At 40.7% G+C, this 16,881-nt stretch overlaps 1 protein-coding gene across 8 annotated transcripts in view; it reads right to left on the reverse strand.

Annotated features, from left to right (window-relative positions):
- Positions 1–16,881, reverse strand: part of LOC142396377 (PTB domain-containing engulfment adapter protein 1) — a 109,799-nt gene that overhangs the window by 58,604 nt on the left and 34,314 nt on the right. For 6 of the 8 annotated variants that reach the window (XM_075479029.1, XM_075479026.1, XM_075479021.1 and 3 more), the window contains exon 2: positions 5,452–5,537. The exons of the other annotated variants lie outside the window; for them this stretch is intronic. The gene's annotated coding sequence lies outside the window, so the exon portion shown is untranslated. The remainder of the gene's footprint in view (positions 1–5,451; positions 5,538–16,881) is intronic. 8 annotated transcript variants of the gene reach the window in all.

Here is a 16,881-nt window from a genome sequence, read left to right on the forward strand (position 1 = left end):
ATAACAAAATCCCCACCGCCAACATAAAATCTGGCCAAAGTCGTTTATACAAGGACATATTTAACTGTCAGGAACTGTTTTATACAGACCGACTACAGTGGAAAGCCTGGCACGCTCTATTTCATCATCAAAGGATTTTTCCAAGTCATGTTTATTCTCACGGACACTCGAAATGTACAACAAGTCCATGAGAGGAAGGGCAAGGGTGTCAATACAAGCCAAAAGGGCTGAAGAGCCTTAAATGGGACTTGGATGATAAAAGATATTTTGAGTCGCAGACGATCTGCCCTCTTTCAAATGGTAAACAAGGTGCTGCGACATGGGCACACGACTCATGCAAAGTCGAGCCAGATAAAAACCTTTTTGATCACATATTCTTAATGAGAGGAAACATCAAAGCTTTGACTTGATACCAGGCTCTCATTTCTTCTTTCCTGACTGAAATAACCTCAGACTGCAGAGCTCTCACAGGACCAGTGTGGACAAGAGTGAGCCACTGTGAAGAGGACCATAAGCAGGAGGGGTCCGTCAAAAACACACATACAGTACACAGGCAGGCTGTGAAATGCACTATATCCAAGGCATTAAAAAAATATCAAATGTCAGGTTGTTAAACTATGATACGTGTGCTTTCAGACAGCATCCAAAAAATCCACAAGTTAAATTCAGCTCTCAGTGGCTGCTTGTCACAGCAACACACCATATTTTGTAGCACACAGCAGTCAGAAAGATTGACTGTCAGAGAAAGACATAGAAAAGATCTGTCAAAATAAACAGAACTCAAAGAAATGTCAACACATCCCAGCACAGTCTGAGCTCATCAAACCTGAAGTGGCATCAAAGCTGCCCGGCCCTTTTTCCCTTACGAGTTAGAAATGTAACCTTGTTATTTCTAGTCAGATCAGTGCGCTTAATTTGACTAAGCTGTTTATCTGCAAAATGAAACCGCTAACTCGTGTCTGACTGGAAATGGGCTGGTTTTTTTTATTCTGCATAATAATAAGCTTACATACTGCATGTCAAGTCACGGCTACTTTAAGTACAAAGCAATGACTAAAACAACCCAGTCTTACATTTATGTATTTTAGATTTCCAATTATCCAACAATTCCTTAAAATGTGATTCTGTAGCTCAAAAAGAACAACATAATGGGAGAAAAACACATGGTTCATCCAAGTGTATCTTAACTGCAACATGGCTTCTGTTCATGGTGAATAAAATACCAAAAAAACGATGCATCCAGAGAAGAGTGTATCTGAACAATCCATCAGTTATGAATAGAGCTGGGCGAGTTAACTCATGATTATCACGTTAACGCATTCATTATTTAACGCCGATAAATCTTTTAACGCATGTTTTATTTATTACATTTTTTTTTTTTTAATGTAAATGTAAATGTACATTTTTGAGGGTTTTTGTGCTTTTAATGGATAGGAAAGTTCAGAGAGACAGGAAGCAAGGGGCAGAGAAAGGGGGAATAACACGCAGCACAGGGCCGTCCAATGCGGGACTCGAACCAGAGCCAGCTGCAGTGAAGACTATAGCCTCTTGTACATGGGGCGCCTGCTCAACCCACTACGCCACAAACCACCCCTGTTTTATCATTTATTTTATTATTGTAAAAGCCTGTTGCTCACAGGCTTTTATTTTGTAAAAGTCTGTTGCTGTCTGCTGCGGAACCGGAAAAGAAAGTAATCGGCGGATCCACCAAACATGGAGAAGGGTACGGAACTTTTACTCGGCCATTTTCATTTTAAAGTTCTTCCAGACGGCGGAGTCGACAGAACCAAAGTCATCTGTAAACACTGCCAAGTTGAATTGTCTTCTCAGCGTAGTAGTTCCAGTCTAAAATATCACTTAAAGGCAAAACACACAACTGATACCAGCAAGTCATTCAAGGAAACAGACAGTGGAGCGAGGCTGATTTGCGAGTGATTGATTTGACCAAAATGTATGAGATGTTAATGATCATTCTGCATGTTTAGGCTGCAGCATCTTTCCAAACACTTAACGGTGAAGTATTTCATGTCAACAGGTGAACAGCGTACCGCATCAGTCACAAAGTCACTCACACCTATCTGCTGAACTCATCACTTCAGGATTCAAGCCCCCATACAACATAAATATCAATCAACATTCAATCATTATGTATTCAGTTTATTATCATGACAATCAAATATCTGTTTTTTTTGTTAGTTTTCCCTTATTTTATCATGTTTTCAAATCATCTGTGTGCTACTTTTCTGAGATGATAAGGACAGTCACGTCTTATCTGAGTGTAAGACAGCAGTCTCCATGCAAACTGTTCATCATTACTGCCGTGAAATATTATACAATGCAGTGAATTCTTTAATGATGTTCCTTAACTAAAAATAAAGGGGATTTATGCAACACATTTACTGGAGTCCATCAGCAAAGGAGAAATGAAGCCTTACGACTCACAGTTAAAGATAAAACTTAATAGTGTATCGAGAGTTTTCAATCTCCTGGAAAACATTTAACTGATCTTGACATGACTTATCCTGTGCTCAGGTAATATCACTTTAGTATTTCAATAAGAACCAAGCTTTTTGTTTTGCATGAGCACTGTTTCGTTTAAAAATAGAGAGCATGTGAGACCGAGAGGGGAAATAGAAGTTAGAATGTGCGTAGTGGCCTTAAATGTTACTACAAAGCAGAGATACTCACTGCGCGGCTCCTAAAGCTTTAATTGGCGGCTCGCACTCGCATAGTAGCTTATAACAATATGGTGACAATAACAATACATTTTTTCAAAGAACATACAGCGAATACTGTACAGTGTTAAGTATTTTTATTAAGTTTGCATTTTTGTAGTATTAAGTATTTTTACTAAGTATTAATTAAGGCTTAATGGTGTTTCCTAAAGGGGGCTCTGTTAAACCTGGCAACGCAGCCCGATTAAACCACCGTCACACTCGACCACAGTGCACGCTAGCTCCTTTAGCCAGCGCAAGATGCAGGCACAACGGATCGGTTCTTAATTAAAAAAGGGCAAAAACCAGCACAGAAACCATGCTCATCTTGAATGTCTCACTATGATTACAACAACAAACTACAAATACAACATGAAGAAAGTCAAGCACATGCATGCCAGCTTCCGCTCATCCCGTATTAAGGTAAATGTGGTCTTAATTGAAAATGTATTGGCTGTGTTGTTTCTTTTTTTGTGGGATGTTTTATATGTAGAAATGCATATTTACATAAGGGGACTTAGTATGTTGTCGTAAAAGTGGCTCTTCCCTTGATTTTGCACTGCCAATGTGGCTCTTGTGAAAAAAATAGTGAGTATCACTGCTATAAAGTCTTTCTTAACTCATTAAAAAAAACGCTAATACCTGAGTGGGTTACAGAAGGTTTGTGCTTTCATCGACATTCAGTCCAGTGTCAAATGACTCTGCAGAAGTCACGACGAGTATTTATTGGCTTGAGCTCCAACTGGCATAAATGGGAGCGCAACGCCTGGGTGCATCTGCTAAGGACAACACAGAGGGTATTGCGCTTAGGGCAGCAAGAGTGGGAGCGGCTGATTTTTTTCTGTACAAAAACACACAAAGGCTCTGAAACAAACAGTACAAACACAAGAACAAAAAACACGAGATTGATCCAATTTAAGCTATCTGCAAGACAGCTGGCAGCTCACTCTCAGTCCTGCTGTGTGGGGCTGACGTCTGCGGTCGAATAAAAAAATAACAGACCAGTGTGATTGTCACAGAAATGATTAGCAGAACTGCCTGTCGGATACACTGTAATGCCTTTTCTTCATGGTGTCGGACAGCTCTGTCTCCTGGCAGGCAGTTATAGTTATGGGACTGGTTCTGGGTTTGTTATAGCCCCCAGAACGCTGAAACTAAACACCCTTCTAAAGACAATGGAAAATAATTCGAAACGTTTGAAAAAAAAAGTTGAAACATGCTGCTTTTGGTATGAAAACTGCGTACATTTGCCTTTTAGTAACCATGCTTTGACACTTTGTCACCTTACATGCCCCATATCCACAATATTTTCCATTAATCCGACTGAAACTCATCCAACCCCCCCATGAGTGGGCAGTGTATGTGTGATTAGGCCACTGAAGCTGACCAATCACAGCAGACTGGGATTTTTGGAGAGTGACATGGCTTTCCTTCTCCTATGCCTTAATTAGAAATCTGTAAATACCCAGAGTTAAACAGCGTTTTCCTCTCTGTTTCATGGACTTAAAGCTATTTTGTGCAGCTTGTAGACTTTATAACTGTGACCTCATCTATCTGGTGCGTTTTTAGCTGTATTCATATGCAAATATGACGTCTCAGAGAGAAAATGAGGTGAGACGAGGCAACAAACATCAAGATGTTTGCACACGCGCACCTCAGCCATGTCGACGCTGAAGGTGCTGCTTCTCTTCTGTCACTCAGTGAACAGAGCAGAGACCATGTGTCCAGTTGCTTGTCACTTTTCAGAGAAGAAAATGCAAAAGGAACAAAGGGAACCACTGATCCCTGGTGTATAACAGCATAGTGAATGGATTTTATACAGTGATATTAACAGGGAGAGGGTTCCAGGTTCAACTCCCGGCTGGGGCCTTTCTGTATGGAGTTTGCATGTTCTCCCCGTGTATGCGTGGGTTCTCTCCGGGTACTCCGGCTTCCTCCCACGGTCCAAAAACATGCATGTTAGGTTAATTGGTGTCTCTAAAATTGTCCTTAAGGCTTCAGTATGCTTCTCCGTCGCTATCCGTCAATCCGTCTCCGTAGTCACGGAGAGGCTCTCCGTCCTTTCGAAGTTCTCCGTCGGGCTGTCAGATACGAAAATGCTGACAGAACTCAAAAACTGACCAGGACTAGAATGAAACAAAAGGTTGTAACAGTGAGGATCTGACAAAGACTGTGAAAAGAAAATCCTGGGAGACCAAACACCGTGGGGACAGTGGTTGGTGAATGAGTGCAGCTGGGAACATGTGTGGAAGTGGAGCTAATGACCAGAACGGGGAAACTGAGGAAAACTACTGGAGCAAGATTGGAACAAAAGCAAAACTGAACTGCGACGAGACAAGACCAACAAAGACAAAACACGAGCGTAACTATAAACAACTAAAGACCGAGCGAATACAGACTGAAAAAAAAACTCAGATAACTCAAGAACACACAGCCAAACTAAGACATGCAAAACAAAAGCAAAGTCCAAAGAATCCACAAACCCCAACATCTGGTGAGAATAAACAGCTGCATAATGTGTCAGAATGGGGTGTATGACTGCTAACATGTGCCCTCTGCTGTCTTTTAATCCCACCCTCCCAGTGACATCCTCTGAACTGCACTGAACAGTAACCGTGGGTACTGGCAGGATGCTGCCAGCCAAGGATTCGAAGCAGGTTGCACAATGATCTAATGACAACGACACATAATCATATCTCCTCAGACAGCTCTGAAGACAGTTGATTAGGAGCCTTACTGTTATTGTGGACTGCTGATGATCAGGTTTTGTGGTTGTGCTTCACTCATCTAATCGCTGACGGGTGCTCATTAGCGCTGCATCCTCTGTGAGCAGAAAGACAGAAGAAAAGATCGCATCAGACTGAAACCTTTAGAGATGCTCCGGCTCTGCCCCAAGTCCACTCGCTGTATTAATTATAACAACCAAAAAAAAAAATCAATATAGTTAATAACCATCTGAACTTTAGGAAAATATTACCTTGTACTCCTAAAGAAACAAGCATGACTTTCAGTTGCAATTATAGACGCGGATGGATTTTACTGTTTACACCATCCAATACTTCTCACACTTAATTATAGTCACTGTCAGGTGGAGGAAGGTTAAGGCTAAACTTACAAGGCAGTACGCAGCCTCAGCCGATTCTGCCAACACACTCGGAGAGTACAGAATGACACCAGACAACGGAACAGTGGCTACACCCTTAGAAATAAATGACAGATACAATTTATCAAACTGTATACAGTACAGTGCAAGTTTCACGCCACCCCTCATTACTGTATATTCAGCTTCCGAGGAGTCAGACTTGCATGTAATCTTTTAAAGTGGTCCTTCGCAATAGTTCTAAAAGTTTTTCTTTAGACATTGGTGGTTTATTTACTCATGTTGAGCGCAAGCCTTGTACAGAGGACTGTGCTTTCTTGTTTGTTAAGGCACTTAAAACTGACCGATGAATTGCTTAAGCATTAAAAGGGCCCAAACTCAAGGGATGCACCAGTGGTGTGTACACACATATCAGACAATTTAGCAAAGGGCCCAATTTAATTTTCATCTTTAGCTACTTTGTTACTAGCAGCCCGTCACAAAAACATATCATTTGTTCGTGCTTCTTAGATTGCATCTATGAGAAATACCAAACTTACAGTTTGACAGACAGATCATATTTTTGCACCAACAAGGTGATTCCTAAAGAGCTATTAGCTAAAAACTTTGGCATTTCTTTGCATAGTGTGCAGTATATCTTTAAAAATCTGAGGTAATTGAACAAGAAGAAAAAACAAAACAACAAAAAACCTGACACAGCACCAAAAAGATGCATCTGGACCTTCATTAGATCCATCTACTGTTGGCCCAAGCCTCAGAAATGGTCTCCATGGACGGGTGGCTGTCAAAAAGCCGTTCTTAAGGAAGGGAAACAGGGAGAAAAGGCTGAGCTGTGCCAAATGACACAAGAAGTGGACTGAAAATCTGCGGCAACAGGTCTGATGGAGGGATGAACCGTCCCCTGAGATGGGAGGTCAACATTATTGAAGCAGTGTGGGATCATTTTGACAGAGATATCGAACAAAAGTCAGCCAACATCCAAAGAAGAGCTTTGGAACATCCTTCAAAAAACCTGTGGAACTATTTCTTTAGACCAGTGGTTCCCAAAGTGGGGGGGCAGAGCAGTTGCAGGGAGGGGCGCGCAGGTGGAATGAATGAATCAATAAATGACACTGCTAGCATAACATGGACAAGTTTTGGATGGGGCTCCAACGTAAACGCAAAGCAGAGGATGAAGCATTGCCAAATGTGCTTCCAAAGCAATTTCCTTCCATGGCAAAGAAAAGAAGATATGATGACACGTATCTTGCCTTTGGCTTCACCTGTACAACGGTGGGTAAGGAGGAGAGACCAGTGTGTTGTCCGTCTTAAAGTGCTAGCTTGTGACAGCTTGAAGCCGAACTAGCTAAGACGCCACTTGGAGACAAAACATCCGGAGCACAAAGACAAGCCAGTTACGTTTTTCAGACAAAAACTCGGAAACTGCCGTGCTCAACAGTCATTTTTTACTAAAGCTGCATCCGTGCCGGCAGATGCTCAACTCGCCTCATATAAAGTTGCCTACCGAGTGGCACAGTGTAAAAAGCTGCACATAATAGCGGATTAATTAATACTTCCATGTGGTCTGAAAACAAAATATGTGTATGTATGTCCTGTTTTGTTTTTTTTTTCGAAAAATTTTCTTATGTACCAAAGGGGGGCCCATCAGAGAAAACCAGCAGAGGGAACCACTGCTTTAGACTATTAAAAGAAATTACAAGAAAGCTTATCTAAGAAGCTTTATCAGAAATGGGCTCCATGGAAGGGTGGCTGTGAAGAAGACATTCTTAAGGAAGGGAAACAGGGAGAAAAGGCTGAGCTGTGCCAAATGACACAAGAAGTGGACTGAAAATCTGTGGCAACAGGTCTGATGGAGGGATGAACCGTCCCCTGAGATGGGAGGTCAACATTATTGAAGCAGTGTGGGATCATTTTGACAGAGGAATGGAACAAAAGGCAGCCAACATCCAACAGAATTAATACTTCCCTATGGTCTGAAAACAAAATATGTGTATGTATGTCATGTTTTTTTTTTTTGGGGGGGGGGGCAAAAAACTTTCTTATGTACCAAAGGGGGGCCCAGCAGAGAAAGTTTGGGAACCACTGCTTTAGACTATTATCAAAGAAATGACAAGAAATCTTATCCAAGAAGCTTTAGGCTGTGTTGAAGAATAAAGGTGCTCATATCAAATAGTGACTTTCAAGCTTGTTAGAATTGTACAAACTCAAAAACTGTATTTCAACTGATGTTATTTCCGTAATCTTTCCTCTATTCCTGGCAAATCATGAATAAATGAGGGGTGTTGCAAGACCTTTACACGGTACTGCAAGTGAATTTTGATGACCAAGAAGCTGACTGGACTTTTTCCACAGATGAAAAATGTTAGTGTTTAAGCACCATGAGCTCTGCCTCGGGTTCAATTCTACAAAGTATTTTTATTCATATAAGCGATCCGACTTATAGTGCCGTATTGGCTGCAGCGATTTTTGAGCCGTCAGCATTTATTAATGGTTCATTGAGAGCAAACAAGCACACTGATCGATCATTCAAAAACTAACATCACTGATATGCTTCTCTGGTGAATCTCACAGACGACTGAACTTGTTCACTGGAACGCTCATCCCTGTGCGTTGGCTTTTTCCGGTGTGATTTCTGAGCATGTCTGAGTTCAGATCAGTACTTTCAGAGAGGACGGACTCAAGTGGCCCCTCTCCACGCTTGATAAATGGAGGACCAAATTTTCAATTACGTGTTACCTTCAGAGATTCAGAGATAGATGTGAAAGGGAAAAGTGAGAAAGGTGTTGCATTCATTTGAAGTGGGGGACTTCTAAACCGCTGCAGATGCTCACACAGCCTTAATGGTTACAGACATTGCAAACTACTTTTGTCAGTGAGTTCATACATATTCATATGTAACACAATCCTGGCATCTACATAGAAAAACAAAGCTTCTCAGTGAGACAATGCACTGGTCCAGATGCTTTAGGTGGAACAAGGGAAGCGCCTGAATCTATTTTCATTATTCCCTCCAAATGTAATTCTGTCACTCTTCGTATTTTCATTTCTGTCGCTGCACAAACAAATTTCTCCCGTCTCCAGCTGAGGAATAGTTCCTCATTGTTTGAAGGAGTGCTTTTTTTGGGCTCCCACGGTAACAGCACTGATAAATACAGGAGAATAGAAAAGTAAACAGCTCTCATTTTTTATCTGGCATCAAGCAATAAGTTATTGCTTCAAAAATGTCTCATTTCATACCAGAGAGCCAAATCTCACAAAGGAACAGGTTAACAGGTCTGCTATTAAAATTACAAGCGGTGTATTTGCATGGAAGCAAATATCAGTTTAAATATAGCAAGAAATCCCGTGAGGCGTAAAGTCCTGAGGACAGAGCTGGTTTACTTGTTTTGAATGAGCTTTAAATAACTCTCTTTGGGAAGTTTTGACAGCTGGGCGGAAAGTTGACTCCAAAACCAACTTGAAGGACAAAGCCTTGATCTTGAATTCCAAGTCAAGTTTATTTTCTGTAAACCTGTATCAGATATGACCCAGAAGAAACTCACAAGCCCAAAACATCAGTCTGACTCAAATTTACAAAGGCAACAAAAAGCTCCCATGGTATGAAAACTAATTATTACCTTCTGGCAAAGTCACCATCACTTAAACCTGAAAGCTTGTAAAAGGAGAGTCTGTGAAAAAAAGGTCAACATAATACATTTAGATAAATAGAAAAAATCCTCTACATATAATAACGCAACTAGGGCTGGGCAGCGATTACAATTTTTAATCTAATTAATCACATGACTTCCCTGATTAATCACGATTAATCGCATTTGTACGCAAAATACAAAAATAAATTCAAAAGTAGTGTATAGCTTTTAGCATTTAGTTTTATTTTAAATGTGCTGCCATATGAATGAAAGCGCCATAACATTTGTTGTGCAAACACACTTTTAACATCAGCATCTTTCTGTAGTTTTTATGTAGAAGCCTCGCTCCACTGTCTGTTTCCTTGAATGACTTGCTGCTATCAGTTGTGTGTTTTGCCTTTAAGTGATATTTTAGACTGGAACTACTACGGTGAGAAGACAATTCAACTTGGCAGTGTTTACAGATGACTTTGGTTCTGTCGACTCCGCCGTCTGGAAGAACTTTAAAATGAAAATGGCCGAGTAAAAGTTCCGTACCCTTCTCCATGTTTGGTGGATCCGCCGATTACTTTCTTTTCCGGTTCCACAGCAAACAGCAACAGACTTTAACAATAATAAAATAATTTTGATAAAAAACTGCGTTAATGCGCAATAAAATATTCATCGGCATTAAATAATTAGCTAGTTAACGCGATAATAACGAGTTAACTCTCCCAGCCCTAAACGCAACCCTAACCATAAAAATCAGAAAATGGACTAACCAAAAAAAAAACCATTGAATGATGGAAAAACATCCTTCAGCTTTTTTATATTATCTGCAATAAATAGTATGAATGGCTGAAAGTGTTTCAAACTTCTCACAAGAGTTTCTCGCAGGACTTGTGTTTTCATGATTAATTACACTTTAATTACACCTTTGTTTCACCCTCTTATTGTAAGCAGATTAATGCCATCCTTCTGACAGGCTCGCCTTGTGGGTAACCTGGTTGTGACAGATGCAGCTAAACACAGTCTGGCTGCAGCTTAGACACATGCAGCCAGAGAGCATAAGATCGCTCATAAACAGCAATTATGTGTCCGATGGGCCCAAGGTAACTGGAATCTAAATCATGCAGACCACCGTCACTGCAGACTTGGTCCACTCACTTAAGTAAGTAACAAGCTATGAACAAGGCGACAGTAAAGACTCCATTTGGAGAAAGGAGATGTGGTGTCTGGATGTATTCACCTGTATCTGGGTAATGGAAGACCACTAACTAGCTCATTTTCTGGAGCTTGACACATTATTATTTTTAACTGTAGCACATCATCAGTACTGACACAGCTGATGTTCTGTTCAAGACTTGAGTTCTCATTGCAGTCACTTAGTAATGGGTCAAGGTGGGTATCTACGCCTTATAAAACTATCCAAAGCTTACACATATACATGTGTGCTGTGTTAGCTGTGTGAGCATCCAGGAATCACCATCTAACCACCAATCTAACAAACTGCTCAGATCTGTTGTACCACTGCTGTACTTACTGCTCCACAGACTTTTGTCCAGTGTTCTCATAAAATCTCATAAAATCTAAATAATATTCAGACCTTACATTTTATAGTGAATTGTAAATTTTGTCAGCATGGGCCCATAGACATTATACTGGTTTTTACATCACAAACAAAGATTATGGGCCTTAATGCTGCTTTCTCTGCTTAAATTTTTCACTCTGAAGTTGATGCTGATTTCTCTCATTAACTCTGTGCAGGATTTATACAAAACTTTCCTCGGACGCCTTTTCCCAGCAGAAGCAGGCCACCGCTGACTCTATGCTATGATTTTATTCTATCCAGGGTCAAAACCTCAGCATATTACATTTTTGACTCTTTCAAATTTTTTATGTCTGAGAGAGCAGGAGGTTATTGGCTGATAAATGGTAAAAATGGTAAATGCACTGTACTTTCTAGCTCAGCTGAGCACTCGAAGCGCTTTTACACTACATGCCACATTGGCCCGTTCACTCACACACTCTTACTTAGTCCATATAGGCAACACAGTGCTTTCTTCTACGCATTTACACGGGTTCATACACTGATGGATGCATTGGTAGGGTTCAGTGTCTTAACTAAGGACACTTCAACATGTGGCCCTTAAAAATAAAAAAAAGGCCGGCCGTGGCTCAGTGGTTAGAGTCAGGCGTCCAATAACCGGAAGGTTGGCAGGTTCGATTCCCACTCTCACCACTCAAAAATATTGGTGGAACTGACAGCTGGAGGGCTGTCAGTCCTCCTCCTTTAGCACAGCCGAGGTGTCCTTGAGCAAGGCACCGTACCCCCATGCTCCCCGGGTGCTGCAAATGGCTGCCCACCACTCCAGGTTGGCATCTGTCTCTATGAGTGTGTGACCCTGTGCATGTGCATTTGTGTCAACAGGTGCCAACCTGGATGGGTTAAAAGCGGAGGACAAATTTCATGTGTATGCATGACAAATAAATCTGATCTTAATCTTAAAGTAAAACCACCTACTTTCCGATTGATATGCGACTGCTATTCCTCCTGAGCTACAGCGGCCCCAATCCAGCCACAAGCTGCTATTTCAGGAAAAATTCATTTCATTGGTCATTTTTCTTCTTGTTGTTATTCATGGTCCGATTTACAAGTTTCCATATTCATTATGTTGTCTTTGAACTGTTTACCATATAAGGATTTGCAAATCATTCCATTCTGTTCTTACAGATTTGTACAAAAGAGCTAGCAGTTGCAATCCAACAAGAGGATTATAATAGCTTTAATACTAATGTAGCAAATCCAACAAAGCTCAAGGGTCCAAGAAATATGCCCAGCAAAGTAATGAGGTAAATCCAATCGGCTCCTGCAACCACTTCTTCACACTGCTCTGGGGACAGGTGGGAGGGGCGGGGCGTCAGAGAATTAAACAGTCGCGGAGGATGGGGTAGGTTTGAAAGCTTGGAGGTCATGGTGGGCAGCACCTGCCATCTTACTCCAATAAAATAATCTTATCAGAAAAAATGATTAATAACATTTTCTAAAGATCTTGAACCCACTCCTTTCCTCTGTGCTCTTTTTGAATAAGCTTCCTGAAAGCAAAAAAACATCTTGAGGGCAGCAGCACAGAGCCAGCTCCTAACACGCTGGAAGAGGCAGATAAGCGGATGCGTCAGGCTGACTCCGGCTCATCTTACTTTCAGAAGTCTGCCAGCACTGGGCAGATGTCAGGGGTTCTGTGCAGAAGATACATGCTGATATGTGAATCTTAAAACCTGCTGCTTTCTGACCAACACACGCAGAAGCTACACACACAGTCAAGTTGCATTAGCTTTGTAGAAACATTTCAGGTTGTTTAAAAAAAAAAAGAAAAAAAAAAGGGAGATTTCGTAACGTGTAGGCTCTTTAAATAGCTCAGCCTTCATGGTACATTGCTGCTCTCATTGTATTAAGTGACTGTAGAAGACGATTATGAATGTGTGCTTTAAATAACCCAAAATAAAAATGTGCAGGGATTTGAGCCAAATAATAAATACAATTTTAAACCTTTGACAACCAGATCAGTGATAATCCTGGTAATGTTCCTTTTTCTACAACCTGGGTCCACCTTTTATCAAACCGAACCATCATTCCTTTTGATTATGACGTCATTTTATTTGCAAGATTTATTGCTACAATCTGAAGACAAGGCGACTCCCCTGGAACGAGCAGAACAATGAAAACATCGTTCAACGGTTCTACTCCAACAGCTAAAACTTATCAAAATCTCTTTTGAGCAGAAAGATCAAGGAGAAGACCTTGAGGTATTCAGAAATAAACTACAGAGTGTATAACACATGGGATGTGTACAAGAGCTAGAACATTAGAGGTGTCGGTCTCTACTGGCTGCATCAATCAGATAAATTATGATTCACCTGTAAAAATACAACACTCACACATTGCTACATTTTCCTTATCAATCAAAAAGCACTATGATTGAGACATTTTATCTAGTGCTTACAATAATATGAAGAGCTTCATTTTTTCAGTACCAGTGTCTTTCTGGCCCACTCCAGTATGGCTGTCGCGGTTGAGGAATTCCCCCTGCGGTGAGTCAGGGCAGTTCAATATTATATATATTATTATTATTATTATTATTATTATTATTATTATATTATTGCAAAGGGGTGAAGTAACATTTAGTTTTGATACCAGTGCAACTGCCATTGTCTCCTTCTCAACGGGTGTTGTGGTGAGATCAGGTGACCTGCGGTGATCGCGGTGGCCCATCATGAATGCGCTTCTTCATATAGCGATATTTCATTTTTGCGGTTACCGCGACAGCCCTACACTCCAGTATGGTAGAAATGTTATAAAGATGGTCGCTCGACTAGCTTTGCTCACCACGCCCTTAACCAGGACTTTAGCTTGATTGCTGAGACCGGGAACAGCCAATTTTTGTGATGAAGTTTGCGATAACAGCTTATCCTGTGGCATCAAGAACTCAACAGCTGGAAAAACACTGAAGTTTCGAATGAAGCAACCCAGACACATGGAAAATATATGGTGGGGTTATGTTTTCAGGAAACTACAATTAGGAACACTGTCTACAATCCTTATGTAGCTATTTTACCTTCTGTAGCCATGGGTAAAGTGGTGGAGACGCCGGGCTACTTTGGCTGGGGAATGCACATAAGATATGTAATTGTGGTTTTCATGTATGTGAAATGGTTCCATAAATCTCAGGCTGAATGAGGCAGTATATGCAGAGCTATAAATGTTGTGATTTTCCTGCTTCTCTGAGAGTTGGAGGGAAACGCTGTAAGCGCCTCCTCAATTCTCAGTAAACCAAGAGGATGAGCTTGAGTTCCCTCAAATTGGAGAGATTAGGTTAGGTTAGGGCAAGTAAAGTTAATGTGGTTGTTCATAAGCTGGCTGTGGCTCAGTGGTTAGAGTGGGTAGTCCAATAACTGGAGGGTTGGCAGTTCAAATCCCACTCCTGCCACTCGAAGATGGGTGAAACTGACAGCTGGAAACTTGCATGCGTGTGTTCAACAGGTGCCAACCTGGATGGGTTAAATGTGGAGGACAAATTTTGTGTACATTTCCCTGTACATGACAATAAATCCGACCTGATCTTAATATTACTGCAGTTGTACTGCCCAAGCATACACACTGTGGACCGCTACCATCTTCTGCCACAACATCCGACTTATCACAGTGACGTTAGAAGGAAATTCAAGCCACAACTGAATAGAAGAGAGCTCAAGGATTTGAATGTAAGGACGTAACTGTGCAACTTTACTCTTGTGCTGAGGCCAGAGAATTCAATAAAAACTGTTTTGGATGCAGAATCTTCCACAACTGCACCAAAATAAATGTTTTCTAATCACCAGCAGGGGGTACCGATAGATGGAAAGAAATCCCCCACAGAAAATAGGGCAGAACTGTGTGGTGGGTAAGCTTTTACCCACCACTGTGGTGGATACCGTTCTGAGATTCACCAAATGGAAAACCCATGTTCAAGGTGGACCCACGGAATTTTGTCCACTCAAGCATTTGCTCATAAAACACAATGAAAACATCAAGTGAAAATTCTACAGAATCCCTCTGGCACACAGCTTTTATCTCTGTATACATGCAATTTTTTTTACCCCATATGGGGTCTGAAATCACTCATCAGAAGTACATTATCATTGCTAAAATACACCCAAAGGATGGCAAGGTCTTCAAAAATGAGATTCTGGAGTAATAATTTACATGTACATTCATTTTCTTCACCTTGACATGGGTAGAGATTCCTGGCATCTGCCGCTGTATGAAAGCCTTGGGAGGAGTGAATTGAGTTGAACATCTGAATAAAATAAGGTAAATATCATTATGTCAAATACTGAATCTCACAGGGCTTGATAACCCACGCAGACATCAAAACTTCCATTGGAAGGAGTTCTGGTTGCAGCAAAAGCTTTAGAACGAGAAACTCAAGCGAAACTTGAGCGAGTAAAAGCCTTCACTTGATATTCTGTGTCAAACTCGGCCGACTCTGTCAACTCAAGCGACAATGACCTGCATTTCCACGGGAGCAAGGAGGAATTAATCGGCTTCTCCTCCAGTGCGCACACAGCAGGACAAGCGAATGCAACACAGGGATTTTTATTATCGTCAAAACAACTCCCCAATTTAAAGTACGTAAAGAAACTGTCCACATCTCCGGCTCTTTTCAGCCAAACCAACCAAGCACAGAAAACATTCTTCCCTTTAAGTGCTATCCTGTTTGCTCAGGTGGTTCCAGATTTCCAGCAGGCAACATTTACCTCTATCGGATGTGAACTGATCTATTTTATTCCCCGCTCCTCGTAGCTGCTCAGGCAGCTTCCTGTGTCATTCTGACCAAGAGAGAAGACCGTTTAATCGCTGTTAATCTGCTGTAATAGAAATAGCTTTTTTGTTTATGTTTAGCTGATGAACGGATGCAAAGACTGCTAAATGGTTTCTGTGTCAGTGGCCCTGTGGTTATCTAAGACATTGGTAAATAGCATTCTTATCTTAAGAGGAAAAAGACTACATGAAATGATCTTATAATTAGCATGTGTCGGTCAACCCATTTCTCCTGCACAACATTTTCCTGATAGGAAAATGAATTTGATTTCTTAAGGCCTGAGGAAAGCTTATCAGTTAACAATCTTATTTGAGAGACAGCAGAAAATTAGAGATATAATATTTGTGTCATTATGTCAACTTGCTGTCTTTAGATATTTACAATTTAAAAAAAAAAAAAAAAGGAAAAATAGCATATAATGCCAAAACACAGTGTTATACACTGGGGAACAAAAAAATAAATAAATTTAAAAAATAAAATCAATGAAGGCATATATTTCATTGACTAAATTCTAAAATGCTTGCATACCATAACTGTATTGAGTTTAGATATGTTAAATTATCTTGTTGTGTGTAAATCAAAGTCAGATGAGCAAGACCGCCTGCACTGAAATGAACTGAACCATACTGAACCATTCGAGGAGAATTACTTCATACCAATAATCCTCAAAACAAACTGGTACTGGACGTGTAATGGGGACGGGTAAGAGTGACAATTTTCCGTTACTGTTTCCAATTTAAATTTGGAAGACTTGGTTGTTTTTTTTGTCTGTTTTCGAAGAAGAATTAATGCACATAAAGGAAACAGACAAAACTACTTTGTTTTGATGTTAGATTTAAATGACACAACTCAAAATCTCAGCCAGAAAACACTAAACTCACAAGAAGGATCAGTGTCTTCACAGATATGGATATGTGATATCCCAGATATTCCCAGGGATGAAAGTAATCCCTGAGGTTTATTTACAGTTTGGACAACTACTTCTCCTACTGAATTACAATCACTAGTGATTTAGCCTATATTGCCACCCTCTAGCAACACTACGCTGCATAGTTTATTGTCTTTGAATCACTTAATTTCTTCTTTGCAGTGTCTAA

The sequence above is a fragment of the Odontesthes bonariensis genome, chromosome 12 (assembly GCF_027942865.1).
Source record: "Odontesthes bonariensis isolate fOdoBon6 chromosome 12, fOdoBon6.hap1, whole genome shotgun sequence".
Taxonomy (NCBI): Eukaryota; Metazoa; Chordata; class Actinopteri; order Atheriniformes; family Atherinopsidae; genus Odontesthes; species Odontesthes bonariensis.